This window comes from Bos indicus x Bos taurus, chromosome 10, assembly GCF_003369695.1.
Source record: "Bos indicus x Bos taurus breed Angus x Brahman F1 hybrid chromosome 10, Bos_hybrid_MaternalHap_v2.0, whole genome shotgun sequence".
Taxonomy (NCBI): Eukaryota; Metazoa; Chordata; class Mammalia; order Artiodactyla; family Bovidae; genus Bos; species Bos indicus x Bos taurus.
In genome coordinates this window covers 8,365,193-8,387,535 of record NC_040085.1, presented here as the reverse complement: position 1 = coordinate 8,387,535, position 22,343 = coordinate 8,365,193, and the positions used below count along the sequence as shown (strand labels likewise).

General features: G+C 43.6%; 1 protein-coding gene across 2 annotated transcripts in view; it reads right to left on the bottom strand.

Moving 5' to 3' along the window:
- The window catches only part of MAP2K5 (mitogen-activated protein kinase kinase 5), a 270,926-nt gene that overhangs the window by 8,147 nt on the left and 240,436 nt on the right, over window positions 1-22,343 (bottom strand). The gene's annotated exons all lie outside the window — the stretch shown is intronic.

The following is a 22,343-nucleotide window of genomic DNA, read 5'->3' as shown; positions in this document are numbered from 1 at the left end:
TCCATGGGGTCGAGAAGAATCAGACACGACTGAGCGACTTCCCTTTCACTTTTCACTTTCATGCACTGGAGAAGGAAATGGCAACCCACTCCAGTGTTCTTGCCTGGAGAATCCCAGGGACGGCGGAGCCTGGTGGGCTGCTGTCTATGGGGTCGCACAGAGTCGGACACGACTAATGCGACTTAGCAGCAGCAGCAGCAACACATTCATGCTAACAAAAAAAAAAGCTACTTTTCCCCTATATTAATAATGAGATACTGCATTAGTTTTACACAATAAAAAGCTTTCCACTGCTAAAGATTCAGAACTAGCAATCTAATCCCTACTTACCCTGAAGACAACTTCAGATTAGAAAAGTTAAACAACTTTTGGAAAAATGCACACTGTTCAATGTCTGCTAAACTGCTGACAAGGGCAGGGCAGTGGGCAAGCCTATATAATATTAATTTTTTTTTAAGAATTTTTTTTTGATGTGGACCATTTTTAAAGTCATTATTGAATTTGTTACAGTACTGTTTCTATTTCATGTTTTGTGTTTTGGCCATGAGGCATGTAGGATCTTAGCTCCTTGACCAGGGACTGAACCTGCCCCCTGCACTGCAAGGTGAAGTCTTAACCACTGGACCCCAGGGAATCCCTAGTATTAATTAGCGTACATGAGATAATAAGTCATGCTCCTCCTGAGGGTCTGCTTCCTTCAGGGTGGGTGTGCCTGCACTAATCAACAGGTGGTGTCTGGGACGAAGGTGGCCAGGACTGAGGCTGCAGTAGGGGGTGGAGGGGAGGTTCCTCAGGAGTGACTCAGCAGGAAGAAGCTGAAGCACCACCATAGCAACTCTTGCATCTGCCCCCATGTCAGGTAAGGCAAGGGGTCCTGGCCTGAGAGTCAGTGGGCCTCCTCTTGCCAGCCCGGGAGTCTTGGAGGCTTGGGAAAGGCCACGATGGCCTCACTTATAGAAGAGAAAATACTCCAGGGCACCTCCATTTCCTTGGCTTCATCATCCCACATGGAGGGACTTGTGTTGTCATTATACTTCTCCACCCTATCCCCGGGGAGGAGGAGGAGTCAGGCTGGCAGGAAGTATGCAGCAGGCCCAGCCCAGGGGGTCTCCTGCCCACAGAAGGGCTGGGTTCTGGCCCTCTTCTGGCGAGCTCCCAGGCAGGCTCCAGACTGCTGTTCACGTCTGATGGAGCTCTGTGGGAAATTCCCAGCAAGGCCCAGCACATCAGCACAGCCTTTGACTCAGATTGCATAGAAGGAGAGCTGATGCTTCCTTTCTGCCATTTCCTGAGTCTTATTTCTCAGCTGGGTTTGAACATGGGGAGGCTGCTGGCTGGCCTTGTCACCCTACTGAATATCTCTGCTCCCTCTGCCTCCGGGCTGGGGTAGGAAACTGCCTGAGTGCAGACAGGCTTCCCAGACACACACTGAGTAGCGTGATGGGAGGCTACTATGCTTCCATGTAGAATACACCTAGGGGAGCGGCAGTGAGATGAAGGTGTGAGCCTTGCCTGTCAGCTCGTGTGGAATCTCACCGTCTGCCTAGCCCGGCTTACCTGGGCCAATGCCCCGCTGCAAAGCTCTCAGAGGCAAGGCGTTGGTCCTGAGACTGTGCTTTCTCAGCCTCTGATTCCTAAAGCTGGGGGTGGGGGTTCCCTTCTGGCCTTTAATTTTCTTTGAAATGAAGAAATGATCCTCAGCTGTGACATGCAATTTCAATCACCCTTCCTGAGTTTATTCTTCACAAATACCACGGAAATAGATGTTTCTTTCCAAATATTCAATTATTAGCAGCAAACTGCTTACCTCTAGCCACCCTAGACTGTACGTGAGGCACCTAAGGGGGTCAAGGTGAGATCTGCTTTCACCTGAGCAGATCTATGTGTTCCTACACAGGGTAATTGGCCAGGAAATGGCCCATCGAGAGGGCAAGGTGTTTTCAGAGGCTCCGCCAGTCATTCTAGGGCCTATGCTGACAGGGCAGCCCCAGGACCAGAGCAGTGTGGTGGAGGAGAGGGCACAGGGAAATTGTAGTGGGCCACTGTGAAGGGAAAGGAGTGGGTGTGTGTGTGTGTGCCAGTACCCGGGAGTAAATGTTGGAGGAAGTGGATCCATGTGGGTGGCAGAAGGTGCCCCCTGCCCATCTAGAGGGGTTGTGGTGGCTGCCCTGTAGAGAACTCAGACAAGATGGGTGAGCAGGAAGAGCAGGGAGCATGCTGGCTATCCCAGTCAGTCTCGGGCTGAGCAGATACCCAGAGAAGTCAGGACCGGAGGATGCCAGAGGGAGAGTGGGGTTCTTGCTCCAATAATGCTGAGGGCTCCTATCTGAGAGGCTGATTCTGCAGCAGGTCCAAGCAGTGAATAGGGCGGCCAATCACAGGCGTCTGGATGTTCAGGGTTTGTCTTCTGGTGTGATGGGCTGTGTGGTGGCGGTTTACAGACACAGTGCTCAAAAGGACGGTTCCCTCCTGTCCTCTTTTGTTCTTACCTTTTGAGATTTGATGTTTAAACTCTGAGACCTTGGCTCTCTCTGTGTATATACGCATATGTGGGCATGTGAGTGGGCAGAGAGGAGGGAAGAGACAGCAAGTTCCATCACAATTTCTGGCACAGAGTGGGGAGCTCAGTGAGCTTGTTGAACAAAACAGAATGGACTGATTCTGACAGTGAGAGAATGAAGAGATGGGGAGAGACCAAGCCTAAAAGTCCTCTCTCTACAAACTCCCAGTCAAGGAACATTTTACCAAAACCATAACAGATGAATTTGTAAGAAAGGAAATCTGCAAGTGCCAAAAATGAAGAGGAAACGGAAAACCTCTTCAGTAAGGGTGCGAGTTGAGGTCTTGTGGCCCTAAGGGAGGCTATCAGTTCCAGGAATGCAGTACCTGGAAAGTGTAATACTAAGTTGAAACAGGAGACAAAGTCCAGCTGGGGAGCTGGCCTAGGACCCTGGGCAAAGCTGGGACTGCAGAAAGTCTGCCCACCAGCAAAGGGGATGCTGTGTAAGGTGACTCTGAGCCTTGTGCACTTTGGGGTCCTATGTACCACTGCTCTGGTCTGAGAACACAAGGCTGATTAACCTAACATAACATTGATATTGATCTAGCAATACTCTGGAGTATCTCTCAGGAGCAAATGAAAACACATTCTGAGGCAGTACTTCTGGAATGCAATCATTTCCACAGCAATAAGCCTCATTCAGAATGAGCTTACAATAAAAATTCTAAAACACGTGAGCAAACAATTGGGCATGGACAAGAGTCAGCAGACACAACATGCAGGAAGATTACAGCTCTCAGAACCAAGGTGATAGAAAATAATTGGAAAGAAAATGCAAAACAATGTACAGTTGAAAAGACTAAAGACATAAAAGAAGTTGAAACACTAAGAACAAGATATTATGAAAAAGAGAAGAGAGATTTGAAAAAGAATCAAATATAACTTATAGAAATAACACGTGTGGTGAGTGGGAAAAACAAAAGAAACTCTCCATAGATGAGCCAGACAGCAGGCTGAATACAGCTGAGGAGAGACTTAGCAAGCTGGAAGAATGGTCTGAGAAAAGTATCCAAAGCACTACTCAGTACTGACAGATAAGCAAAAAATAATTTTTTAATGTGAAAGAGAGAGACCCAGAGGAGAGAATGAGAAGAGACGAGACACAGTGGCAGATGGGAAATATTCAAAGAGACAACATCTGAAAATTTTGAGAACTGATGAAAGATATGAATTTTCAGATTCAAAAATCAAAATGATCTCCAAGTAGAATAACTATACAAAAATCTATATCTAGACAAATTGTGGGGAAACTGCAGAACACCAGGAACAGAGATGGGAAAAGCCCCCAGAGAGAAAGACCATGGTAACTGGGCAGCCAGCAGATTCTCACCAGCTAGTGGAGCAGCCTGGAGAAGGAAATGGCAACCCACTCCAGTGGAGAATTTCTGGAGACCTGCCTGGACAATTCCGTGGACAGAGGAGCCTGGTGGGCTGCTGTCCATGGGGTCACATAGAGTTGGACATGACCGAAGTGACTTAGCATGCATTCATGCACTGGAGAAGGAAATGGCAACGCACTCCAGTATTCTTGCCTGGAGAATCCCAGGGACAGAGGAGCCTGGTGGGCTGCCACCTATGGGGTTGCACAGAGTCGGACACGACTGAAGTGACTTAGAAGCAGCAGCAGCATGGAGAATCCAGATGAAAACAGAGTCAAGGCTCTGGGGAAACTGTCAATCTAAACTCTTAAATCCAATTGAACTAACAATCAAGAGTTAGGGCAGAACTTCCCTAGAAGTCCAGTAGTTAGAATTTTGAGCTTTCACTGCTGAGGACTGGGTTTAATCCCTGGTTCAGGAACTAAGATCCTACAAGCTGTGAAGTACAGCTCCCCCCAACCCCCAGAAAAGAGGGCAAAGTGAAGATAATCCTAGAACAAAAGACAGAAACTCTTAATGTACTTCCAAAAGGAAAAGAAACTTCAGGAGAAGGAAGTAGGATGCAACAGGAATAGGAACAGATAACTGGTAAACACATGGATAAATATCAACAGGTATTGATTATACAAAATGAGAACAAGAGTAATGACTAATTGTGAAGACTAAAAACGATGCCAATGAAATCCTGGACATGAAAGAAGAAGGGACTGATCAGAAATTCTTAGTCTCCTTATATTCGGTGGAGTAAAGCTGAGGTTGAGGCTGCTAGCTGCCTGTCAATATCCATTCCTCCTTTTTCCTTAGTGATATGAATCCTAAGTTTAATAAGGAATAGAGCTGATGTTTGGCAGAAACCAACAAAATTCTATAAAGCAATAATCCTTCAGTTAAAAAATAAATTTAAATTAAAAGAAAACAAAACAAACACCACAACGGGAAAGCACACACACACACAGAGGAACAGTGTCGTCCAGCAAAGCAGCCGCATGCCCAGCCTCCCTGGCAGCTAGCTTTTGGCCAGCGCCATGGAAGCCCGTAAGCGTGTGCTGATCCGCAGATCTGTCCTTAAACAAAGGAGTGTTTTGACCACTCTTCCTCATTCCTGTTGGCTAGAGCTCAAATGCCCCTTGACTAGAAAGGAACTGCCACCTAATCTGGGATACGTCCTGCCTGTCTTTATATGTGCGGGGAATATCCTGCTGTCATATTTAAGCTGTTGTTTATTTTAATCACGTGCAGTTAAAGCCAATTCTACCTAATATAAAGGTTAGGAGATTGAACCTAAAGCTGAATATTGTCGGGAAGGAGGTATATCTAGTGATTAACCTTTAGGCTTTGCTAAATTAAGTGAGAAACTTGGGGATAACCATTACAAGGCTAGAAATAGAATACAGTATCTAAACCGATGGGAAGACTAAAAAGAAAGAAAAAAAATCAATCTAATAGAGTAAAGAAAGGAGAAAAAAGAAGTCAGAAAAGCATTGTAGAGAGAAAACTACAAAACAGAAGAGTAGAAAAAAACATTTAGGTGTATCAATAAGCAATAAATATAAATGATTAAACTAATGAATTAAAAGAGAGTCAGATAAAATTAAAGACATCAATAGCAAAAGGCAGAGATTCATTTAAAACAAAAGACCACAGAAATAATGAAAACAAAGGGGCAGAAAAACATGTAGCAGACGAATACTAACCAAAAGAAGATTGCATATGTATATTAATATCAGACAAAAATAAAACTTAAAATATACTAGAGGTAAAGAGAGTCACTACATAAAGATAAAAGAAACCTTTTAAAATGAAGATATAGCATGTTGACACAGGCACCTAATATCACCACCTTAAAGAAAGAACTGACAAAATCGCAAGGAGAAGCAAAACCACACTAATAGTGGGAGACTTTAACACGGCTCTCTCATTAATTGATAGATAAAGCAGGTAGAAAATTAGTAAGGACACAAAATATGTAAGTAACGCAATTCACAAATTTGACCTAAAGGATGTAAAAAGGACATTTCATTCAACAATTAAGAGAATCACATTCCTTTGAAGCAAATAGAGTACAGTGAGAAAAAAAAACCACAGTGTAGTAACCACAGGCATTTCAACAAGTAACAAAGGTCTTTGTTATTTTGGTTGATATTATATCAGTCATGCTCTCTGACCATGGGGCACAAAAAGAAGATAACAATCACAAGAGAAGAAAACAACACTGAGTATGTGCGAACAAAAATACTTCTACATAATTCATGGGTCAAAAAAGAAATCCCAATTGAAACGGAAAATTACTTAGAAATGAATGACAGTGAAAATACTCTATATAAATATTTGTGGAATGCGGGTAAAGTCATGTATAGTTTTACATGGATATGTTAAGGAAAAAAAGATTGGAAATTTATGAGTTAAGTCAGTAAATTATAAATGGAACAAAAAGTAAATCCAAAGAAAACATAAAACAGCAGTAATAAAGAACAAAAAGAATTAGACATTAAAGAGATGATCAAATCAATAAAATACTGGTTCTTTAAAAAGGTTAGTAAAATAGACTAACTTCTGATAAAACTGGTAAAGAGAGAACAGAAGCAAACATTATTAGGGAATAAAAAAATGGTACATGCCCATAAATGCAGGAAAAAATTTAAAATAGTAAGGGCATATCTTAGGAATGATATGAGGCCAACGCTGAAAATGTAGCATCACGGCTCCCCAGGAGGGAGAGGAGAGAGGGGAGAGGAGGTGTGTGAGGGCGGTGCTGGGGCAGTGGGCAGGGTGGCGATGCTGGTGACCTGGAGGTGTCAACAAGTATTGACAAATAGTCACCCTGGTAGGTTGTGAGCCCTGATACCACACTTCAAACTTTTAAAATGATTCTTATCTATTGCTTCATCTGATTTCAAGAAACATCCAATTTAGTAAAGGTGCTACCAAAATCCATCTCAGTAACAGCTTCTAGCTTCTCAGGAAGGAAAAACAACCTTTCACACAAAGACTGAACCTAAAGTGGAGATTTTTTGATGTTATCAAACCAACAGAATACCTTAAGGAAAAACTGCTAAGGACACCAGATATTGAACTTTGGGGTAGATAACTGTAACTGAAGGGCCATCTTTTTTTTTTTTTTTTTAAGGTTTCCAGCTATGATACCCCAGTTATCTGAGCTTCATTCAATTCAGTAGACAGGGTTGCTGCTGAGGTAAGTGTGGGGGAACCAGGGGACTGGCTGGGGCAGCCCTTTTGGAAAATCTGAAATAAAAGCATAACAAAGCGCAAAGTTACCAGGCCTAGCCTGTAATACAGGATCGAAAATTACTAGTTACTCCAGAGTTTCTGCTTTCAGCAACCATTTCCTGAAACTGCCCCCTCCTTTTTTTTTTTTTCCCCTAATGAAAATCCACAAAAAGGAAACAAGCCATTTGAAAATTCTGATCATTTTGTGTCCTGGCAGCAAATAAAAATCATCAATAGAACTCGCTTTTAGCCTTGAGCAATATTTTCTAAAACAAAACACAAAGAACCTGTGGTACTTAACTATTCTGTTATTGATTTACTGTGGTTTGCAAGGTAATGTTGAAGAAAATTAAATGTACGGAAGGCTGAAATGCATTTTCTGAGGTTCTGAGCAGGGTAGCCTGTGTTTTCTGAGGCGGTGTCGCTGGCCATGCGCAGAATGCACGACTAAGGGAGCGCACTTCATCTGATTACAAATAAGCTGGAGAAGCTCGTTGCCGCAGAGCTTTATGAAACCAAAGTCTGTTTTCACTGTTGAGAAGGACAAAGTTATTTAGTTGCAAGCTTGCTTCTTCTGCTAGTTATGCTCCAGTGTACAGGGAGACTTCGATCAAATCCAATATGGATGTATTGAATGGCTTCTGTGGGTCTGACTCTAAACCTGGTTTTTAAAGTCTAAGGACTCCCCTTTGGCACATTCATGGCTTATTAGGTCCCCAGGCCTTCCCTTGTGGCTCAGCTGGTAAAGAATCCGCCTGCAACATGGGAGACCTGGGTTCGATCCCTGGGTTGGCAAGATCCCCTGGAGAAGGGAAAGGTTACCCACTCCAGTATTCTGGCCTGAAGAATTCCATGGACTGTATAGTCCATGGGGTTGCAAAAGAGTAGGACACAACTGAACGACTTTTCCTTTCATTTCACTTTCAAAAAAACAAACAAAACAAACCTTCAACAAATAATAATGCAAAACAATTTTATGCTAATTACTGATTCAAGAGCAACGTGGTCATATTGTTTCAAACTTCAGCATTTACATGCAATCTTACGGAGCGGTGTATTTCCTGTTTAGTGAAATGGCCTGTTTTCAAATCTAGAGGCACTTTACAAACCTACAGGGCACTGTAAATTTGACTCCCTTACTTAAGACTAAGAATCTGAAAGTTACATTAAAACTTGAACGCTTTACTTTCAGTTAGCCCCTCAAGCCTTTACTTAGTCCATTTTCTTGCAGTTTAGACTACTAATGCTAACACACTTAGCATCTGGTTTCTCAATCTAAAGCACAAAATAAACAGACAAATAGAGGAGGAAGAGCCGAGAGCTGTTAGAAAGGGAACAAGGGCAGGAGTACTAAGTGACCTCTATTAGCAACACTACACAGCAAAAACGAAACCAAGGAACCAACGTGGGATCAACCAGGGCAAGGACAATGGCCCTCCACATGTTAATATCAGGAGACGCTAGGACAGCAGAATACAGCCAATGACTGTTCATGAAGACGGTCTAAGAACATTTTCTAAAAAGCAAACCCTGAGGCACATAATCCGTTTAAGAGGACAGGGAAGTGTACAATACATTTAAAACCTCTTGCCTGTAATCTTTCAGTTATCTGAACAATTTCCTTTATTTGGAGGTACTCATTTATGGAAAGTGGTGAATAGGAGACTTGCTGCCCTTTGCATTTTGGAAGGTCAGGATTAAACAGGGAAAAGCTCGCACTCTGGCTGCCTTTCAGTAGCACCGTGTGACATCACCAGGCAGACAAGCCTTCAGAACCTCTGAACTCAGTAAAGACATATGGGGCCACTTAGGGCCCAAGTTTATCTTGGCTTCCTTTGGAGCAAGTTTGATTACTTCTAAGATTTATGGTCAAAGTGGAAGGGAAAAAACATACCTCACAGAGCAGATTTATAACCTCATCTTGTTTTTATAATAACATTAGGGATGACATCCTATGACAGAATCTTGGAATGACTGCAGGGAGACTTGGAAACTCAGTGAGAAGTTTTATATTTTGGGGGTTTGGAGCACTTTGTACTTCCAGGGGTCAGGGAGGAAAGGACCAGGGAAATGAGCCAGGGAGACAGTCAGAAGGTGAGTGTCAGCTGGTCTAATTTTCTGTGTCAACTCTGAAAATTAGATAAACAATGACAAACCAGGCTTTTTAAATGAACATGTCACTTCTGGTTTTCTTGATACAAGGTAACATTTTTCAAGTCCTGGTAGCCCTAAAGACAGATTTAACCCCTGAGAGGTTTCTGTAAGTGTTCTAAAGCACCCACATCGAAACAAAAGGTTGAGTCCAACCCTACCACCCTTAAAAGAAAAACTAATTATCCTTGAAAGTTAAATACTCTTCTTCTAACAATTAAGGGGATTGTGCCTAGAGCCAAAGGTCCAGCCTTCTACTGGACAGACTTAGCAACTTTTTTTCCTTTCAGTCATCATCTTGGCTCTCCAGGCCAGCTCCACCCCTCAACATGGTCCTTTGATCTTTCAAACAGTGTTCTAAGCAGGGACTGGTTCCTTGCACCAACTCAGGGGAGCACAGACTGTTCTGGGTCCCCTGCTCCTATGTTATGAAGACATGGGGTAGGAGAACCGCTCTGGCCTACAATTTGGCTGTAACAAGCTCCCAGGTGGGGAGACGAAAGATCAGTGAATCTTTAATAGTTGCCCTCAGCGGCTTTGCTCTAAGGATATTTATTCAGTTGGAACATGTTGATTTGGAGAGAAAAATAAGTATAAATATAATTAGCAGCATCTGAGTAGAGTTTTTCATTCCACAAAGTGCTTTCAACCTCATCATCTAATTCAAATGTCACAGTAATGCCATGAAGTCTCAGGATGGCATTAGTGTCATTATCTACTTGTGGATTTGAAAACTAGGTTCAGAGAAGTTAAGTGATCTGGCTAAGGTGGCAGTGGGATCTGAACTGGACATCAGCTCCAAAGCCTGTGCTTTTTGTTAGGTTTGTTAATATGTTTTGTTACAGTATAATATATGATAACAGCAATATAACAGCCAATGGTTGTGAGCACCTATCCCATGTCAGATACTAGCCAGGTGTTTTCATTTACAGCATTTCCTACGATCTCCAGTCACCTGTCAGAAGAGACGTGGGCCTACTTTACAGCAAAGATACTGATGCTCCTAGGTGGTAAGCCCTGTGCTTCAGGCTGAAGTCTCAACACTGGCTGGAACCCAGGCTCTTGGACTTCATATTCTTTGCCCACACTCTAGAGCTTGCAGCAACAACCCCCCACTCCCCCACCCCCGACCTCCTGCATTCCATACAAAGCACATAAGCCACGGTCTGCCCTGGATCAAAGTACAGAACAGGTCTTTTAAGGTTCTCTGACCCCAGCCTTGCCTCATCCCTGAATTCTAATGTCTTTTTCCTTTCTGATGTAGTAGAGTCTCCTTTTCTAAAGTGTCCCAAGGTTCAAAACTACCTCTGCTGCCAGCTTACTGTTGAGAAGAAAACTATCTGATTACACCAACTCACAGGATGGTATGAATAACTAATAAGAGCATTGGGGCTATATGCATTTGAAAAGAGGACACCTGCCCCAGTCCAGCTGCATCTCTGATATCTCCGGTGATAAGAGTTCTGGGTGTGAGGAGCTCTGTCTATGTGGGCAGGTAATTTCCCTGTGGTTTCCAGGGGCCTGTGAAGTTCACTCTCCATCATGCAGCTTTTCCCCCTCGCTCTGGCAACTCTGTGCTCTGTACAACAGGAGAACATCACCAACTGCACAGGAAGGCCATGGTCTGCCCTGGACATCAGGAAGGCTGTGTGTAGGAAATGCCCAGCACAGAGGCTATGCTGGAAACAGCTCTATAGTCGTGACTATCAGTGGCCTGGACTTGTTTTTTTCTAAGGACATTTTTGCAATGCCTAACACATGCTCAGTGCTAAGTCTGGAAGACCGAGACCGGCTCTCCTGACAGCTGCACACGGTGTGGGTGGACAGGCAGAGGGGGTCTGGCTCTCCATGTAGGAAGGACTCTCACCACTCACTGAGCTGCCTCTCTCCTGAGCCTCAGGCCTAAAGACCCAACTTGCTCCCTCATTTAAAACGGGAATGAGCTGACTTCCCTGAGTTCAGAATTGCATGTAACTAAAACACAAAACAGAAAAAAAGGAAACCCAACTGTTGCACTCGTGCACAGCCTATAGACAAGACGGCAGTACCCTCAGACAGCATTTCAAATACAGTTTATTAGTGTGTGATATGAAAAGGGTATTTTTATTGCATGATATAATGCAATGGGACCTTGGGCGCTCTGTGGAAAGACCTCACACTCAGAAGTGTAATGAACCCATAGTCCCCAAAACATTATACTGTACATTAACCTATCATTAATGGCACGTTAGGGCTAGGGGCATTGCACGCTTGCTGGTCAGGGCTCCATCAGGGCAGTGTTGAGAAAACTGCACAGTCTTCCCAGGCTTAAAGCAAATAGAGAAAATAAATTTTCCTGATGTCTACAGGCAGCTTTAACGGAAGTTCAATCCCAGCTCTGCCTTGCAATTTCCAAGACTGCTTTCTTAAGAGAGGAAGATGTACAATTGAATAAAAGAAGGAAACGAGCCTTCTGCAGTTCACCCACAGCTATATGCCCCATAACCCCAATGTGGGCTAGACAAGGCCACAAGCAGAGAGCGCCTCTGGTAGCAGTGCAGAAGCTGCCCGCGGGACACTCAGGCCAGAACCTCAGTCTCCAGAGGCAGAAGGGATCTTGGCGACTGTGTACCTACCTCCCTCACTCTCTAGATGGGGAAATCAAGGCTCAAAAAGATAAAGGAACAGACAACCTATCCAAAAGAAAAATGCGCACAGTACGTGAAAAAAATACTGATGGCCAATAAACATGAAAAAAAACAAACTTCATGCTTAATAAAAAGAATGCAAATGAAAACAACTGAATATCATTTATCACTGATCAGACAGATGAAGATTAATGTCTAATACTTTAGTAGCAAAAGAGGTGAATGCTCAGTTGTGTCCAACTCTTGGCGATCCCATGGACTGTAGCCTACCAGGCTCCTCTGTCCATGGAATTCTCAAGGCAAGAATATTGGAGTGGGCAGCCATTCCCTTCTCCAGGGGATCTTCCTGACCCAGGGACAGGACCCACATCTGCATCACAGGTGGATTCTTTACTGCTGGGCCACCTGGGAAGCTCTGAAAGAGGTGAGGGGGAATTGCAATTCTCATATCCATTTTGTAAAGGTGTATGTATATATATAGAAAGATGGTCACCAGCAGCCAAGGTCTGGAAATCACCAAAATGTTTTATGGCAGGGTCCTGGTTAAATAAATATGAAACATCTATATAATGGAACACCATGCAGCATAAAACAGAATGAGGCAGACTTTCATGTGATATGGAAAGATCTCAGATCTCAAAGATATAAGCAAAAAAGTAAGGTACAGAACAATAAAATTAACAATTCTTGAAGGACACACAAATTACTATTAATAGTGCTTAATTCTGGAGAGTGGGGCTGAGGGTGTATTTTGCATCCTTCTGTACTCTTTGAATTTTTAAACAATTTTAACACTAGTTTTAGAAAGTCAATGATGAGAGCAGGAGCAAACATTTTGGGGGAATTTATTTCCTAACTTCTATGCTAAGTGATTTATGCACTTTATCTTGTCTGGATTTTCACACACAAAAAAGCAGTAATTTGGTCACTATTATCCCTTTCTATAAGGGCTTCCCTCGTGGCTCAGATAGTAAAGAATCTGCCTGCAATGAAGGAGACCTGGGTTTCATCCCTTGTTTGGGAAGATTCCCTGGAGAAGGGAATGGCAACCTACTCCAGTATTCTTGCCTAGAGAATTCCATGGACAGAGGAGCCTGGCGGGCTACAACAATCCTTGGGGTCACAAAGAGTCAGACATGACTGAGTGACTAACACACACACATCCCTTTCTGTAATGTGGGAACTGAAGTTTTGAGGGATAAAATAATTTGTTCAAGGTGACCTTATTGCCAATCTACTTTCAATAATGAAACAGAGAAAAATCTTTCCAGATTCTGATGCTGCCCATGACCACCTTCCTGGGGAAAGCTGGGAAAGCTTGCCTTACCCTACCTGTGGTCAAGGAGGAAGGCAAGACAAAAAGACTGCTGACTTTGAGATGGAATTGAGTTTCTGGAAATATCCAGTCTCCACATCACAAAAGGAGATGGGCTGAGGGACCCTAGGCTACCCACACTGTTCAAGTAAACAACGCTTGGCAACCAGGGCTTGAACACATGAAGGGAAGTATTTCCCCAATTAAACATGAAACGACTTCAAAGGAAACCCAGCAGGCACTTCATGAATGAAGAGGCAGCTGTGTGAGACCAGCAGAATCACAAGGCGAGAGTGGGGGCCAGGAAGGAGGGGGCAACGCCACGCCTTAGGACTCTGCGCGGAATCGTGACGCTGCTTCAGAAGTTTGCTCTGTTTCCCATTCCTCCATTCTCCCCAATAAAAGAGTCTTGTTATTGTTGGATAACAGACTTTGCAGCAACATTTTAAAATGCTAGATTTTATTTGTCCTAGGGTCTGCCAACACACACTGTAATTAAAATGTTGATTAGTAAACAGTTTAAATATATGACAGACAATGCAGTTAAAGCCTACAGTTAGGTCAATATGTGATTGAGAATTGCCATTTAAAAAATCTCATTTAAATTTTGCATACATTAATCACTACCATACTTCAAGGTTCTGATATCCACCTGACTACAATATTAAAATAAAACTTGCTGCCCCAGGGAAATCCTACTTATTCTTAATTGTTTCGAGGCTTTGATGGGCTTTTAATCTAAGATTAATTTATGCAATTTTAAATAACTCTTCTTATGATTAATAAGCTTGAAAATTAAAAGGAGTCTAAAGCAATTATAATGAGCATTTGGTCATAACCTCATTAGAAGAAGGAGTGAAGGATACAGCTCTGGAATTCTTACAAGACTACAATTTAAGGTTACTTTTAGAGAAGTCAAACGTAGTTCCTGAAATTGCAAAGGCAGGTTAGCAAAGGTCACTGTTAAAATGACGGCTAGCTAGATTAGCATACTAATGATTTTCTCTGATAGTGACAGAAAGGACACTGAAAAGAAGATGCAGAAAGAGAGACAAATGACATGCTGCCAAGAAGCTACAGACTCTGAACTGGGTTTCCTGTTAATCTGGCTGGAGAACTTCATGGAATTTCAGAAAGAGCCAGGGGATTAGAACATCCCTATTTATAAACCAGTTTCAGTAAGAGAGTCTGATCCACATGGAGCAAGCAGAGATCAGTCCTCTGTAGCCTGTTTGCCTGTTGTGCTGGGGTCACTGCCTTGCCTTGGATAGCAAGGAGATCAAACCAGTCAATCCTAAAGGAAAGCAACCCAGAAAACTCATTGGAAGGACTGATGCTGAAGCTCCAATATTTTGACCACGTGATGTGAAGAGCCGACTCACTGGAAAAGACCCTGATGCTGGGAAAGATTAAGGGTAGGAGGAGAAAGGGACAACAGAGGATGAGATGATTGGATGGCATCACTGATTCAATGGACATGAACTTGGGCAAAAACTCTGGGAGATAGAGAGGGACAGGGAGGCCTGGTGTGCTGCAGTCCATGGGGTCATAAAGAGTTGGACATGACTTGGTGACTGAACAATGACAACACTGCCTTGCCTAAGAACTAACAATGGCTTCCTGCAGCTGCAACTCCTCAATGGTGTGCAAAGCCCTTCCGGAGCTGGCTCTCTGCTGAGCTACCCCTTCCTTTTAAAAAAAAATTTGTTTTTTATGTGACCCATTTTTAAAGTCTTTATTGAATTTGTTATAATTTTGTTTCTCTTTGGGATTATTTTTTGGCTGTGAGGCATGTGTGATCTTAGCTCCCTGACTAGGGATCCTGCATCCTCTGCATTGGAAGGTAACGTCTTAACCGCTGGACCGTCAGGGATGTCCAGAACCACCATTTTTTAATTTCTATTTTCAAACAAATCCTACAGGTCTGGCTGGAGCTGAGATGTGTCCTCTGACCACCCTCACACTCCCTGTCCTGAGCCCTCGCACCAGCAGGCACATCAGCAGCACACAGCCCACCCTGTATTTTCTAGATGTCTCCTCTGGGTGTGTCCAGTCTGCTCCTTGAAGATCTGGATGTTTCTTACATTTCTTTTGAGCCCATCACAGCACCTCACAGACAGCACATTCTTGTTCCTTAACTGTTGCATAATAATCCCTCCAACAAGATGTTCACAATACTGATACTAGAGGACTGACACAAAAAGTTAAGGCTTTACAATGACTGGGGAAGAACAACTCACAGAGATCTGTCTATCTCTAGTTCAGTTCAGTTCAGTCGCTCAGTCGTGTCCGACTCTTTGCGACCCCATGAATCGCAGCACGCCAGGCCTCCCTGTCAATCACCAATTCCCGGAGTTCACTCAAACTCATGTCCATCAAGTCGGTGATGCCATCCAGCCATCTCATCCTCTGTTGTCCCCTTCTCCACCTGCCCCCAATCCCTCCTAGCATCAGAGTCCTTTCCGATGAGTCAAGTATTCGCATGAAGTGGCCAAAGTATTGGAGTTCAGCCTCAGCATCAGTCCTTCCAATGAACACCCAGGACTGATCTCCTTTAGGATGGACTGGTTGGATCTCCTTGCAGTCCAAGGGACTTGCAAGAGTCTTGTCCAGCACCATAGTTCAAAAGCATCAATTCTTCGGTGCTCAGCTTTCTTCACAGTCCAACTCTCACATCCCCACATAACCACTGGAAAAATCATAGCCTTGACTAGATGGACCTTTGTTGGCAAAGTAATATCTCTGCTTTTCAATATGCTATCTAGGTTGGTCATAACTTTTCTTCCAAGGAGTAAGCATCTTTTAATTTCATGGCTGCAATCATCATCTGCAGTGATTTTGGAGCCCCCAAAAATAAAGTCTGACACTGTTTCCACTGTTTCCCGATCTATTTCCCATGAAGTAATGAGACCAGATTGAGAGGAGCTACCCCATGTCCAAGGTCAGGGGAGGCAGCCGAGAGGAGCAACCTCACGTCCAAGGAGCGGTGGCTGCACGGGCGCAGGAGGGCCGAGAGGAGCTATTCCATGTTCAAGGTCAGGAGGGGCAACCTTGTCCCAGGTAAGGAGCAGCAGCTGCGCTTTGCTGGAGCAGCCGTGAAGAGATACCCCACATCCAAGGTAAGAGAAACCTAAGTGAGACAGTAAGTGTTGCGAGAGGGCATTAGAGGGCAGACACACTGAAATCATACTCACAGAAAACTAGTCAATCTAATCACACAAGGACCACAGCCTTGTCTAACTCAGTGAAACTAAGCCATGCCATGTGGCGCCACCCAAGACAGGTGGGTCATGGTGGAGAGATCTGACAGAATGTGGTCCACTGGAGAAGGGAATGGCAAACCACTTCAGTAGTCTTGCCTTGAGAACCCCATGAACAGTATGAAAAGGCAAAATGATAGGATACTGAAAGAGGAACTCCCCAGGTTGGTAGGTGCCCAATATGCTACTGGAGATCAGTGGAGAAATAACTCCAGAAAGAATGAAGGGATGGAGCCAAAGCAAAAATAATACCCAGTCGTGGATGTGACTGGTGATAGAAGCAAGGTCCGATGCTGTAAAGAGCAATATTGCATAGGAGCCTGGAATGTTAGGTCCATGAATCAAGGCAAATTGGAAGTGGTCAAACATGAGATGGCAAGAGTGAATGTCAACATTCTAGGAATCAGCGAACTAAAATGGACTGGAATGGGTAAATTTAACTGAGATGACCATTATATCTACTACTGTGGGCAGGAATCCCTTAGAAGAAATGGAATAGCCATCATGGTCAACAAAAGAGTCTGAAATGCAGTACTTGGATGCAATCTCCAAAATGACAGAGTGATCTCTGTTCATTTCCAAAGGCAAACCATTCAGTATCATGGTGATCCAAGCCTATGCCCCAACCAGTAACGCTGAAGAAGCTGAACAGTTCTACAAAGACCTACAAGACCTTTTAGAATTAACACCCCCAAAAGATCTCCTTTTCATTATAGGGGACTGGAATGCAAAAGTAGGAAGTCAAGAAACACCTGGAGTAACAGGCAAATTTGGCCTTGGAGTACAGAATGAAGCAGGGCAAAGGCTAATAGAGTTTTGCCAAGAGAACACACTGGTTATAGCAAACACCTTCTTCCAACAACACAAGAGAAGACTCTACACATGGACATCACCAGATGGTCATTACCGAAATCAGACTGATTATATTCTTTGCAGCCAAAGATGGAGAAGCTCTATACAGTCAGCAAAAACAAGACCAGGAGCTGACTGTGGCTCAGATCATGAACTCCTTATTGCCAAATTCAGACTTAAATTGAAGAAAGTAGGGAAAACCACTAGACCATTCATGTATGACCTAAATCAAATCCCTTATGATTATACAGTGGAAGTGAGAAATAGATTTAAGAGACTAGATCTGATAGACAGAGTGTCTGATGAACCATGGACAGAGGTTTGTACAGGAGACAGAGATCAAGACCCATCCCCATGGAAAAGAAATGCAAAAAAGCAAAATAGCTGTCTGGGGAGGCCTTACAAATAGCTGTGAAAAGAAGAGAAGTGAAAAGCAAAGGAGAAAAGGAAAGATATACCCATTTGAATGCAGAGTTCCAAAGAATAGCAAGGAGAGATAAGAAAGCCTTCCTCAGCGACCAATGCAAAGAAATAGAGGAAAACAACAGAATGGGAAAGACTAGAGATCTCTTCAAGAAAATTAGAGATACCAAGGGGACATTTCATGTAAAGATGGGCTCGATAAAGGACAGAAATGGTATGGACCTAACAGAAGCAGAAGATATTAAGAAGAGATGGCAAGAATACACAGAAGAACTGTACAAAAAAGATCTTCATGACCCAGATAATCATGATGGTATGATCACTCACCTAGAGCCCGACATCCTGTGAAGTCATCACATTCACATCCTAATGTGAAGTCAAGTGGGCCTTAGAAAGCATCACTACGAACAAAGCTAGTGGAGGTGATAGAATTCCAGTGGAGCTATTTCAAATCCTGAAAGATGATGCTGTGAAAGTGCTGCACTCAATATGCCAGCAAATTTAGAAAACTCAGCAGTGGCCACAGGACTGGAAAAGGTCAGTTTTCATTCCAATCCCAAAGAAAGGCAATGCCAAAGAATGCTCAAACTACTGCACAATTGCACTCATCTCACACTCTAGTAAAGTAATGCTCAAAATTCTCTAAGCCAGGCTTCAGCAATACGTGAACCATGAACTTCCAGATGTTCAAGCTGGTTTTAGAAAAGGCAGAGGAACCAGAGATCAACTTGTCAACATCCGCTGGATCATCAAAAAAGCAAGAGAGTTCCAGAAAAACATCTATTTCTGCTTTATTGACTATGCCAAAGCCTTTGACCGTGTGGATCACAATCAACTGTGGAAAATTCTGAAAGAGATGGGAATACCAGACCATCTGACCTGCCTCTTAAGAAACCTATATGCAGGTCAGGAAGCAACAGTTAGAACTGGACATGGAACAACAGACTGGTTCCAAATAGGAAAAGGAGTATGTCAAGGCTGTATATTGTCACCCTGCTTATTTAACTTATATGCAGAGTACATTATGAGAAACGCTGGGCTGGAAGAAGCACAAGCTGGAGTCAAGATTGCCGGGAGAAATATCAATAACCTCAGATATGCAGATGATACCACCCTTATGGCAGACAAGTGAAGAGGAACTCAAAAGCCTCTTGATGAAAGTGAAAGAGGAGAGTGAAAAAGTTGGCTTAAAGCTCACCATTCAGAAAACTAAGGAATATCTCTAAGAAACTACCAATTTATCAGACACTACTACAAATGTGTAATTTACGTTTACTTTTCTAGATTGCATTAAGCTCCACTAAGCGTATGTGTCTTTCAAGAAGCTACGGATCAGACGTGCCCAGAACATCAGACGAGACAAATCAGAACCCAAAGAGGCTGAAGGATTCAGTGCCCCTACGTATCCAGCACTTAACAGTTTAAACACTTTCACAAACTATTTTAATAGGGAAAACACCCACCCTTCAAGATTGGTATTAAATCTGTCATTTTATAGATGAAGAAGCTGAGGCTCAGTTAAGCTAAGTAACTGTTGATTACCCAGGAGAGGCAGAGACTCTCCTGAAAAGAGAAATCCTGAAATTGGGTCTTCTGATAATCCAGAGCAACGCTCCTTCCAATCTGCCATGTTGCTTCTCATCTTATGTTCACAATAGACTCACTTTCAAGATCGAGAGCCCATTTCTGGCCTCTGCAGACTTAACACACAGAGGACAGAGTATGTCTTGCTGGTTTCAGCCACATACCTTTCTACTTCTACAACCATGGTTATGGAAACCAGTTGGGTCATGGGATCATCAACTCAATGGACATGAGTTTGAGCAAACTCTGGGAGATAGGGAAGGACAGGAGAGCCTGGTGTATTGCAGTCCTTGGGGTTGCAAAGGGCTGAACATGACTGAGCGACTGAACGACGACAAATCCTATGAACAAGTCACAATCTGCGAGTGGAAGGAAAGCAAAGTGTCAGGAGGTAGGGAGTGATGTGCTGGTTCCTGCTGAGCAGCTGGAGGCTGGGGACGGGACTCTGGAGAGGCGGTACAGCCACCTCAGGCTTTAACTACTTGCCCACAGTCAGCCCCTCCCCTGCTGTCCAGGAGACAAGATTCTTCCTCATGATCTTAGAACAATCAGAAAAAAGACTCTAGGGGATGCAGGCTTCAGTAGTTGGGGCTCATGGGCTCAGCAGCTGTGGCTCCTGGGCTCCAGAGCACAGGCTCAACAGTTGAGGCGCATGGGCTTAGCTGTTCTGCAGCATGTGGGATCTTCTAGGACCAGGGATTGAACCCTTGTCTCCTGTATTGGCACGTGGATTCTTTACCACTGGGCCACCAGGCAAGCCCAGTGTTTTTTTCCTTGTGATGAGAACACTTAGGATTTACTCTCTTAACAACTTTCAAATATATCACATTAACTATAGTCATTATTTTGTGCATCACATCCCTAGTACTTACTTATCTTAGAACCAGAAGTTTGTACCTTTTGACCATCTTTATCCAATTCACCCTTCCTCTGCCTCTAATCACCACAAATCTTTTTCCTATGAAATTTTTTTTAAGATTCCACATATCAGATTTTTGTCTTTGTCATTGTCTAACCTACCTCAAACACCGTAATGCCCTAAAGATTCATCCATATTGTTGCTAATGGCAGAATTTCCTTTTTTATGGCTGGATAATATTCTGCTGTGTATATATGTGTATCTATCTCACAACCTTTTTACTTATTCATCTGTTGATAGACACTTGGGTTGTTTCCATGTGTTGGCTGTCGTAAGTAATGCCGCTATGAGCATGGGGGTACAGGTATTTCTTTGACTTAGTGTTTTTGTTTCCTTCAGATACAGTCCCAGAAATGGAAATGCTGGATCACATGACAGCCCTATTTCCCATTGTTTAAGGAAGCTCCATACTGTTTTCCAGAGTAGCCTTACCAGTTTGCGATCCTACCAGCACTACACAGGGTTCCCTTTTCTCCACATCCTTGCCAACACCTATCTCTTGTCTTTCTGATGACAGCCATTCTAACAGGCGTGGGGTGATACGTTCACTGTGGTTGTGATTTACGTTTCCCTCTATAATTAGTGATGTACTTGCTGGCCATTCGTATAGCTTCTTTGGAAAAGCGTCTATTCAGGTGCTTTGCCTATTTAACTTATTGTAGATTTTGATTATTTATTTATGGCTGCACTGGGTCTTCACTGCGGTGCACAGGCTTTCTCCAGCTGGAGTGAGCAGGGGCCGACACACAGCTCAGTTGCCCTGCAGCATGTGGAATCTTCCTGGACCAGGGATTGAACCCATTTCCCCTGTGCTGGCAGGCAAGCTCTTAACCACTGGACCACCAGGGAAGTCCTCCTTTGCCTATTTTTAAATTGGTTTGTTTTTCTTGCTTTTGAGTTGTATGAGTTCTTTATATATTTTGGATATTAATCCCTTATCAGATACACTATTTGCGAATATTTTTTTCTCCTTCTGAAGAGTGTCTTTTATTTAGTTCTTTTCGATCATCCAGTCAAGAGAGATTACCGAACAGCTACTTTGTGCCTTGTATTGCGCCAGCTGGCTCAGTGGTAAAGAATCCGCCTGCCAATGCAGGAGGCACGGGTTTGATCCCTGGGTCAGAAAGATCCCCTGGAGAAGGAAATGGCAATCCACTCCAGCATTCTTGCCTGGGAAATCCCATGGACAGAAAAGCCTGGAGGGCTACAGTCTGCGGGGTTGCAGAGTCAGACAAGACTGACTGACTAAACAGCTCTGCCAGCTGCAGGGATGCAGTGTCTTCCTCACCACACTGTTAAGCTCCTGGAGGGCAAGACTGGTGTTTCGGCAGTCTCTGTATTCCTACAGCTGTGCAACTCAAGTAAGTGGTCTGGGGGCCACTTGCCACTAGTTTGCAAGAAGATAAGAAGCTATGCTACAAAGTAAATCAGCACACAGCTTCTTCACAGAGAGAATTTTGCTATACAAAACTGTCAGGTGAACTAAACAGAAAACTTCCATACGTGCTTGATTTATATTCTAGCACGAACTCCTCATCTTGTGTTCAAGAAACTGTTCAGATATTACCATTAGTCCATGGTCTGTATCTGCTAAGTCGCTTCAGTCCTGTCTGACTCTGTGCGACCCCAGAGACGGCAGCCCACCAGGCTCCCCTGTACCCGGGATTCTCCAGGCAGGAACACTGGAGTGGGTTGCCATCTCCTCCTCCAATGCATGCAAATGAAAAGTGAAAGTGAAGTTGCTCAGTGGTGTCAGACTCTAGCGACCCCATGGACTGCAGCCTACCAGGCTCCTCCGTCCATGGGATTTTCTAGGCAAAATACTGGAGTGGGGTGCCATTGCCTTCTCCGGGTCTGTATCTGAGTAGCACTAAACTGCAGCACCTAGCAACTTATTCCACATATAGAACGTGCTCAGTAAGGTTTTCTGAGTTAAAAGAAATTTCTCCCAAACTCAAAGAGTAATATCACTTAGAAGCTGCTCATTTCTATAATTGTGATAGTAAACTAAAAAGGAGAGAAGGTTTTCTGGCCAGATAAACTGC